Genomic DNA, 10,055 nt, shown 5'->3' with positions numbered 1-10,055 from the left:
ACCACCACACAAACACACCCCTCCTCACTTCAGCATTGTGGTTTTTTTCTTCAAAGCCCTTGCCACAATTTTTAAAGGTTTATTTTGTTAACTTACTCATTGTATGTATCATCCCAGCTAGACTGGAGCTCAAAGACATATTTCTCAAATAAATGAATTAGGGCAGGGGTCATTTCAATTCCATTTGCAATGAACCATGACCCTGGCCTAGCATGGGTCTTCTATGTTGTAGGCACTCAACTATTTGTTGAAAGAATGGATGAATAAGCATTTATTGAGAGACTTCTATGTATGAAGCTCTGTGCTAATCCATGGGGTCATAGTACCCAGATAGCCCAATTTATTACAGATTTATTCTAGACCAGAGGTTCTCAAACTTTTTTGTCTCAAGACCCATTTACACCCTTGAAAATGATTGAGGACTCCAAGGAACTTTTGTGTATGTAGATTATACCTATCAATACACTTTTGGAAATTAAAGTTTTAAACGTATGTTAATTCATTTTGAAGTAACAGTAGTAAATCCATAACATGTTAATATAAGCAAGATTTTTAAATGAAAAATGACTTAATTTCCAAAACAAAAGATTACGGAGAAGAGTGGCATTGTTTTATATCTTTGCAAATCTGGCTAAAATGAAAACATCTAGATTCTCATCGGCTTTAGCATTCAATCTGTCACAATATCACATGTCATAGAGCCTCAGGAGAACTCCATCGTACACTTGGGAAAGAAGTGAGAACTGCTATAGATGATTTAGAAGATACTATTTTTGATTCAAGATGGTGCTGTGGGTCTTTGCATTTACATTTCAACCTCTTTTTAATATAAACTTGCAATGATAGAGATGTTTATGACATCTATGTGGATCAAAAACTGAACAGAAAAACACAAGGATATGTGGGGTTGAAGACATAAACCTGCTGGACTTCTGATCTTGAAATAGGCAGAGGTAGTTAAAGTTTGACTGCTGTGGAGTAACGAGGTCCAGAAGCATCTCATGCATATTGAGGCCCCAGACCGATTGTGTTAAACAGAGGTGAGGGTGGATTCTCCTGACATGAAATGAGACTGAAAAAACCAGTGATGGTTACTCAGGGCTCCAGCTTATATTAGGAGTGGTGGCAGGAGGTAAAAACATGGCCATGCAGAAAGGGCCAGTCTAAGCTCAAATCTTGCTCAGTGACTAATGCACCCCTCTATCACATGGCACAGAGCCCCCAGTTGACAATATAAGACGTGTCTCAGGACTGAGTTTCTCAGGGGCAAGGCAGAGACAACCGAAAAAAAAAAAAGTTAGATATGGAGGAAAGAGAAATTCAGAGAGGAGGAGAAAAAAATATCCCATAGGAGAAACAGTTAGAAACTAAGATTGCAAAGCACTATGTTAAACTTAGGAAAACTTACAGTAAGCCAGAGAACAAAATAACAGGACATGAATTCACTCCTGACAAAATGCAATTTAAATTAGACAGTTTTAGCGTGACTTTTTAAGATTCTTGAAAGATAAAGAATAGTATTCATAAAATGTTCATCCATTTGAGAAAGGTGGATATAAAAAAGTACCAATTAAAAATCTTAGACATGGAAAAAAATATAGCCATTGTAAAACACATCAAGGGAAACACTATATGAGATGCAGTTAAAAAGAAGAATTACTCATAAAGCAACCTAGAAAAGAATATGAAAAATAAAGAAGTTAAGATAAATCAAGGATAGATTAAGAAGGGCCAATATAGTCTAATAGGTTGAGAAGAAGAGTCGAAATGCCAGAAAAGCTATATTGGCCAAGACATATTGGCCAAGGATTCTCAGAATGGAAGAAAGACCTTCAGTGGTCACACAAGTCCTGAGCAGGATGAACAAAAATAAATCTGTACATAATACCTATTCTAAAAGCTGCAGAGGGAAAGACCAATGTTATTGGGAACATTTAGGGTGACAGCAGACCTTCTCATCAGCAATGTTAGATGTGGAAAGACAACAGAATAATATCTTCAAAATAAGGAGAGAAGACAAGGGTCACCTTAGAATTCCATACCTAGATAAATTGTCATCCAAAAATGTCTTTTAAAGCCATTTTTAGAAATACAAATAGATAGACTACCTTATACACTAACTAAAACACTTAAGGATTTAGTACAATGAGAGAAAAACAGTGAAGGAGGGAAGGAGTGAAATTTAAAGAAACAAGAATGAATGAATAAATTCTCAAAATATCAGTAAATATAATTAATCATTGATTGTAAAAATGGTTTTTGGTTTGTTTAAAAAAGGTATAGCTAAAATTCTAGACAGTAACCAGGAAGGTGGGAATAGGAAATTCAGTGAATTGCTAAGGTATGCCAGGATCCTTTATTGTTTTATACTCTGTCAAAAAAATATGTACTTTGTGTATAAATTAGGAATTTAAAGATAGACAATAAAGTAACTGAAATATAATTGAAAGTTTCTAAAGTAGCAGAGGGAAAAAAGAAGAATAAAAAGAACTTGATCAACTCAGTGGAAGGCAGGAAAGGAGAAAATAAGCAGACGAAAAGGCATATCCATTAAGCAGATATGTCAGAAATTAAAAATGCAAACAGATTAACTCACTGTTACAAGCAGATGACCAGATTAATTTCTTTGATGTCCAGTTTAACAGAGGAAATCATGGACATGTTTCTACGTAAAAACATGGCCTTGAAATATATAAAGCAAAAACTAAAAGAATGACCATAAGCAATGGATAAAACCATAGGCATAATGGGAGATTTTATTAAAACTACTTAGAAATGGTACATCAAGCAGACAGAAAATTAGTAAGGATACTGAAAATGTAACCACACAATTAATAAGCTTGATCTTACATAGAAATTGGTACCTAACAATTAGAGAATGTGCATTCTTTTCTAACACGTTAAACAATTAAAAATTGATTATATCCTAAGATCACAAAGGAAGTTTTAACAAATATCAAATAGCAACATACAGGCCGTATCATTTGGCTGTAATGCAGTTAAATTAGAAATCTATAATCAAAAGAGTTTTAAAGAACCTCAAAACCTAAACACATTACTTTATGTCACTAAGAGGAAATCTAATGGAAACAATGTATACAGTACTGAACAACAATGAAATACATGGAATGAGGTTCAAGTGGTACTTGCAGGGAAAGTCATAGTGTTAAATGTTTCTGTTAAAAATTAAAGAGTAAAAGTTAATGAGTTAAATATGCAAGTCAAGACTCTAGGAAAAGAAACCCAAATAAGTAGAAGGAAAATAAAAAACAGATTAATTAAATGGAAAAGAAGAAAGAATATGGTCAAAAAACCAAAAGACACTTTAAAAGACGTAAAATTGTCAAATCTTTAGGAAAACTGAAGAAAACAAGAATAGATGAAATGATATGGGTAACAGAAAAGGGGGCATAATTACCAATGAAGAAAAGATTAAAAATCAAAAGAATACTGTGAATAATTATATGCTAATAAATTTAAGTGAAATGGACAATCTCCTCGGAAAGTATAAATGACCAAAATTGACTCGACCATAAATATAAGTCCCAAACTAAGGAAACAGTCCAAAATATTCCATGCAAAAGATAATCATATTTAGATAACTTTACAGTGAGTTATACTAGACTTTGAAAAATCAGACTCTCTATTTTTTATAAACTTGTGGAGAATATAAGCAGCAAGTCATTTTATGAGACTTAGCATATAACCTTGATACCGAAACCAGACAAGGATAGTATAATAAAGTTAGAGCTTAGATGCAAAAAACAAAAGTAAAATATAACCCAGTTGTATCCAGTTGTATGTGTATATAAATCAGACCCTCGTAATCACGGTCCAGTAGAGCTTAGGAATGCAGACATGTTTCAGCATCAGAATATTTGCCTTAATTCTCCGCATTAACAGATTATACAAAATACTAAAGTATAATTCCCAATAGATGTAGAAAAGGCATTATATAAAATTAAACTTATTCGTGATAAAAGTTTTAGAAAACTAGAGCTTAAGGGAATTTCCTTAACCCTCAGTAAAGAGCTTCTACAAAAAAGCTTGTTGTGAGCATTTTTACTTGATGATGAAAGATAAGAAGTATGCCCTTTTCAGGTCTAGAACAAGACTTATTCCATATCACCCCAGAGGTCTTAATCAATGCATTATGATAATGAAATGAGGTATGTTTGTCAATCAGTGTAAAAAATTGTTGTTAAGAAAGATGTTAACGTTAAAAAAAATCCAGGAAAATCTTTTTGTCTAATAGATAAACTATTAGAACTAACAAGCAAGGTCAGCAAGTTCACTGGATACAAAATCAACATGTAAAAAGCAATAGCAGATAATTCTTCTCAAAAACTCATAACCCAAGATAAATCATGAGAAAATATCAGACAAACTCAAGTTGAGAGACAGTCTACAAAATATCTGACTGGTGCCCCTCAGAGCTGCTAAAGTCATGAGAAACAAGGAATACTGAAAAGCTGTCACAGCCCGAAGTTGCCTAACGAGACATAACAACTGAGTGTAATGTGATGTCCTGGATGGGATCCTGGGACAGAAAGGAAGACATTTATGGAAAAATGGATGAAATCCAAATAAAGTCTGTAGTTATATAGTTTTGTATTAATGATAATTTATTCATTTTGACCATGTACCAAAATTATGTTAGATGTTAACATCAGGGGAAACTGGGTAAGGAATCTTCATACTGTCTTTGCAACTTTTCCATAAATCTGAAGTTATTAAAAAAATGCTATACCACTGTTGTAATCCAAAAATAACCAATTAGATAAGTAATAAGAGAAAAGACCCCCTAAAGTCAAATAGGACCTTTATAGAAAAAAAATTTACAGTATACAGTTCATGGCTGTAGAAGACATGAATAAATGGGCAGCATAGACCAGAGTTAAAGGTGGGAGGCCTTGATACAAGGTTTTCACTTTTCTCTAAATTGCTCTATGGATTTAAGAAAATGTCAGTTGAGATCCCTAGAGAATATTTCATCAAACTTGACAAGCTAATTCTAAAAGTTATTTGAAGATAGAGGGCTAAGAATAGCCAGAGAACTTTTGAAAAACAAGGCACAGCAGCTGCCCTTTCAGATATCAAGCTACTGTAAAGCTGTAATAGTTACTATGATATGTTAACATACAGAAATAGACACATGGGCCAGTGGGACAGACTAGAGAACTGAGGAACAGGCCCACTCATATATAGAAATACGTCGAGAGAAAAATGAGATCCCTACCACAGAACATATACAAAAGTAAATGTAAAGAAACTTAAACTTAAGGCTATTAGAATATCTTTATGACTTCAGTGTGGGGAGGGATTTCTCAAGGTATAAAAAGCATAAATCTGAAGGAAGAGACTTAAATTTTACAGCACCAATATTTAACACTCTTCTATGATGAGAGATATTGATGGCTTTTCTTTTAACCTTGTTTATGGTACGGATTTTAGATTTATATTGAAGCATGATTGGGGTAGGGGACAGGAGGTAATACAAGCTGGAACATGCCGTCTTATTTGCCTTTAAAGAAGATCACCCTGGACACTGTGTAGAGAGTATTGGAGGAGTTTGGAGTGGAAACAGGTGGTCAAGTGAGTAGGCTAATATCTAGGGGAAATGAGAGTGATTAGGATACCATGCGGAGGGAACTCATGGGACAAATTTGGGATGTGTCTTGGATGTAGAGTCAGCAGGATTTGCTGGTGAACTGGATATTGGTGGTAAGGAAAAGAGGAATCAAGAAAAATTGTGAGGTTTTTGGCTACTGCAGCTGGTGCTGTTTATAGAAATGGGGAAAAGGGAAATTAATACTTGTTTTAAATGGTTAGAGTTGCCTGTTAGATATCCAGGTGGAGCAGTAAGCTCCCAAGCAGACAGTTGGATATACGAGACTGGGCTTCTGTGGAGAGTTCTGTGGCAGAAGATTTAAATTTGGGAGCCGTTGGCATGTAGGTGGTATTAAAACCATGCTACTAAGTGAGACTGCTACCTAGGGAGTGGATGTGGATGGAGAAGTTTAGCGACTGAGTTCTGAGCATTTAGATGTTGAACAGAGCAGAAGCTGCCTAAGATGACGGATAAGAGGCCATTGACATGGGGGCAAAACCAAGATAGTGTAGTGATCCTGAAAACAAGCTAGCATGGGTTTTTGTTTATCATCACTGTTTGTTTGTTCTAATGAGAATGTTGAATGTTACTGAAAGATCAAGTGAGATTCAGAACAGGATTCCTAGCCGCATAGGGCATTGTGGAAATTGCCAAGCAGTTTTAGGGGTGTGGAAGGGGTGGAAGCCTGTATTGTATAGTAGAGGGAGAGAATGTGTGGTAAGGCCATTGAGTTTGTGACAGAAGACCACTCTGTCAAGAGGGGTGTTTTTTGGTTGGGGGAGAGAGTGCTGAGAAAAGGGGTACTAGTTGGAGGAGCTCTCAGAGCATGTGGTATGTGATGGGAATGAATGATCCAGGATCCAGAGAGACACTTGTATTTCAGACAGAGGATTGAGAAGGAGAGAGGGGATGGGGTCCACAGAATGTGTTCAGATCACCTCCAAAACCATAACCAAATATTAGGTTCACCTGGGGAGCTCCGAAACAAACACAGGTCTGTGGGACCCTGTACATTCAGTGTTTAACACTCCCCAGCTGATCGGAACAGGTAGCCAGGTTTGAAAACCTCTCACCCAAGGGTGGTACTACATTCACTTTCACTGGTACTTCTAGAATTTCTATAGAGGCTGGTGGAGAATATGTTCTGAAGGTGTGTAGCAAACACAAGGTTTTCATTGCTTTTATGTTTCTGTGGCGCTACTGGGTGAGAAGAGGGTGTTGAAGACTTGGGAAGTTTAGACGTCCCCTAACCCAAACCGGTAGCTTCACAATGTAGCAAGCAACCACTGATTTATATTTACACTTACTAAGTATAAATATAAAATTTAATTTTGGGTATCATATTCTATGTGCTCTTAGGTAACTTGATTTTTGTAATTAATTGTATTTTATGAATTTTTTCCTTTAAAGTTAAAATCATACTTTTTTACTGGCCGCATAAAATTGCAATGTATGGATTTACCAGAATACAATTTAATTCTTCTGCAGAGGACATTTTTCTAATAAAACATGCTCCGTGAATATGCTTGCATATTATCTTCTGTACATCTCTGATTATTTCCTCGAGAGTGGAATATTGGATCAAGGGAGGGTACATTAACGAGCTTTTTATAATTCATTGACTTTACTACTAGAAAAGAAATACATAACTTCTTTCGAGGAGATGCAAACAGTATGAACTTGAGAAGGGAAAAATCTTTCCTACATCCTCTTTCCCCCCATCCCTTTTCCCTAGAGGTAACCAGTTAACAATTTCTTGTATACTTTTTCAGAAGTTTTACCTGAAAATGTGTTCATCCTTAACAAACAAACAAAAACACTTACCAGTTCATTTCTACCCCCTTCAGCACCTCGTGCGTTTCACTAACTATTACACAGTCCTGGTGTGTCTTAGCCCCACACCGCGCTAGCCTGTGAGTGAGTCACCCCGGGTCAGCTCTGCTTCTGTCGCCCGCGGTCCCGCTCTGTACCACCGCCTGCGGCGCGCTTGCAGGGGCTGCGTGGACGGCGGCTCTCCTCGTGGAGAACGCCCGTCCCCCGCGCTTGCCCGGGCTCTCCGTTTTGCACTCCGTTGAGTCAGGTCGTGATTTTTCTCTCTTAGGTCTCAGCCATTTGTATTTTCCTGTGAATTGCCAGTTTCCTTCCCTTCTGCCCATTTTTCTGGCTTGGTTTGGTCTTTATCTTAAGAGCTCTTCATTTATTAATGAAGTTAGCCCCGTGTCTTTCATGTGTCCCAGGCGGAAAGTCTTGTCTCCTACTTTCTCGTTTGTCTTTAGACTTCGACATACATGTTTTTGCCCGCCGGATTTTCATTTTTTAGACAAATGTATGTCTTTTTCTTCGGTGGTTTTGCGTTTGGGTGTTGTTAGTGGGCCTTTCTTCACATCACCCCCTTTCTTTGTTTGGGGGTCGCTCACAGCCACTCACCCGCCCCCCCCTTTTTCTAGACCCCTTTTTGGGGCCCCTCGCCTCAGCTCAGTTGACGTCAACCTCCTGCTTTGGCGCCAAGCTGTTGCCACGGCAACCGTGGCCTGATTGGCAGGGCCAGGGGGCGTGGCAAGGGGGGCCCAGGGCGGCCAGCACAGCCGCTGATTGGCCCGCGCCAGAGCCCCGCCTCTGCGGAGATCCTGACAAGGAGTCGCGGGCAGCGGCTCGGCGCAGACGCCCGGGAGCCGCTGGAGGACGAGGTCGGAGAGGGGCAGCGACATGTCCACCCTGGGCTGGTGGCGCCGCCGGGCGCCTGGGGCCATGTGGGCGCGCTAGACGGCGCGCACGCTGCTCTGGGCCGGCCGGGCGGTCGGGCGGTGAGGTGCGGTGCGGTGAGGTGAGGTGAGTCCGACCGCCCCGGGCCTCGCACCTCTGCGTCTGGACGGTGTGCCGGGCGGGACGGCAGTCACACGCCGCAGGTCCGGCCCTCGGGCGGCCAAACGGGGGTCCCCAGAGAGCCAGCGAGGCATGTCGCGCTTGCCGCAGCGGCGCCATCTTACACGGCTGGCCAGGGTCTCGGGGGCGGGCCGCCCCGCTGAGGGGCCACGGCGTCTGGGGGCTGCAGCGCCTTTTTTCCTGGGTGGAGGTGGGGACGGGGATGGACGGCTGTCCATCAGCCCGCAGTCGAGGGTAGCACTGCCACGGGCTCCTGTTGCAGTAAGCCCGCTCGGGTGGGTGCTGCAGAAGGTGGCGGGAGGAGTGGCCCGATGCTAATGCGCGGGCTAGCGTGATTTCGGGCGCCCCCGCTTTTGTCATCTGGGTCTGGGGGCTGCAGAGTGCTCGCCCCATCCCTCGGGGTCCCCGATTGGCCGGTCCCCCGGCCACCCCCGCATCCATGCCAGCCTTTGGGGGCGGGGCTTGTTTGCCGCAGTGGCGGTGGCAGGGGCGGGCCGAGGGCTGTGGTGCCTGCGGGTATTTTCTCTGGGCGTGGTAGGCTGGGTGTCCCGCCCACCCCGGCGCCATCTTTGGCATGGGCGGCTAAGGGGTACTTCGCTGGCGCTGTCCTGATTGGCTAGATGCGTGCTGGGGCGGGGCTAAGGTCGTGCCTGCGGGTATTTGCTCTGGGCGTGGCGGGCTGGGAGCCCCACCCACCCCGGCGCCATCTTTGGCTGGGCGGGTAAGGGTTGCTTCACAGGCCCTGTCCTGATTGGCTGGCTGCGCGCTGGGGCGGGGCCAAGGGCTGTGGTGTCTGCAGGTCCCTGGGCACTGACCGTCTGATTGAGCCCCTCCTACCTCGGTACCACCTTCGATTGGGGCGGCCGTGGCCAGCTGCGCAGGCGCCGTCTTGGCTGGGTGGCCTCATGGGCGGGGCCGAGCGCTGCAGTGTCCCTTGCAAGCTGCGGGTCCTGCCTGCCGCGCACCTTCTTTTCTGGTCGCGGGTCTGGCCGCAGACGCTTGCCGCGATGGTGCCACCTGGCCTAGCATGGGGTCTGAACTCTGACTTCTGAGATTGGGCCTCGGCTAGTGACTGGGGGCTGTCTTACCGCCCTGGCTAAGAAAAGATATGTTATCTCCTGGAGAATCCCGTGTGTGGTGAAGCAGGCGCTGTGCCCAGATTTGCCGCGGCTGCCGCTGCTGTGGCACTTTTTGTCCTCAGGGACAGGGCTGCAGGCTGTCACTGTGCCCGCTGTTCCTCCTTGGCTGGGTCAGAGGGCTGAGAGCCTCACCCCTTCCCCTGTCGTTGCCTTCTCGAGGCTGTTTTCACCCTACCATGTGTCTGGCTTCATCCTTGGCTGGGGGCACTGGGGGCGTTGGGGGCAGCCGAGGGCTGTTGCGCAGGCGCCCTGTCAGCAGGGCTGAGGGGTGGGGCCAACGCCTTTCCTGGGCCTGAAGCGCTGCAGAGCCCCACCCACTCTGGCACTAAGAATATTGGCCGATAGGTGGCAGCAGAGGCTCGCTTGAGGAGGCACCGTTGTGAATGACAGTGGAGCTGCAGGGGGCGGGCCCAGGGGAGGGG

The 10,055-nt window shown here is 43.1% G+C and overlaps 1 protein-coding gene across 28 annotated transcripts in view; it reads left to right on the top strand.

Annotated features, from left to right (window-relative positions):
* The first annotated feature begins 8,268 nt into the window (after positions 1-8,268).
* The window catches only part of PEG3 (paternally expressed 3), a 32,326-nt gene continuing 30,539 nt past the window's right edge, over positions 8,269-10,055 (top strand). For 27 of the 28 annotated variants that reach the window (XM_070558719.1, XM_008535679.2, XM_070558714.1 and 24 more), the window contains exon 1: positions 8,300-8,440. The gene's annotated coding sequence lies outside the window, so the exon portion shown is untranslated. Of the gene's footprint in view, positions 8,441-10,055 lie in introns of all 28 variants that reach the window. The other variant, XM_008535676.2, reaches the window with a different exon arrangement.

The sequence above is a fragment of the Equus przewalskii genome, chromosome 9 (genome assembly GCF_037783145.1).
Source record: "Equus przewalskii isolate Varuska chromosome 9, EquPr2, whole genome shotgun sequence".
NCBI classification, from domain to species: domain Eukaryota; kingdom Metazoa; phylum Chordata; class Mammalia; order Perissodactyla; family Equidae; genus Equus; species Equus przewalskii.
The sequence above is the reverse complement of the archived record's forward strand: the minus strand, read 5'-3'. Positions and strand labels throughout refer to the sequence as shown.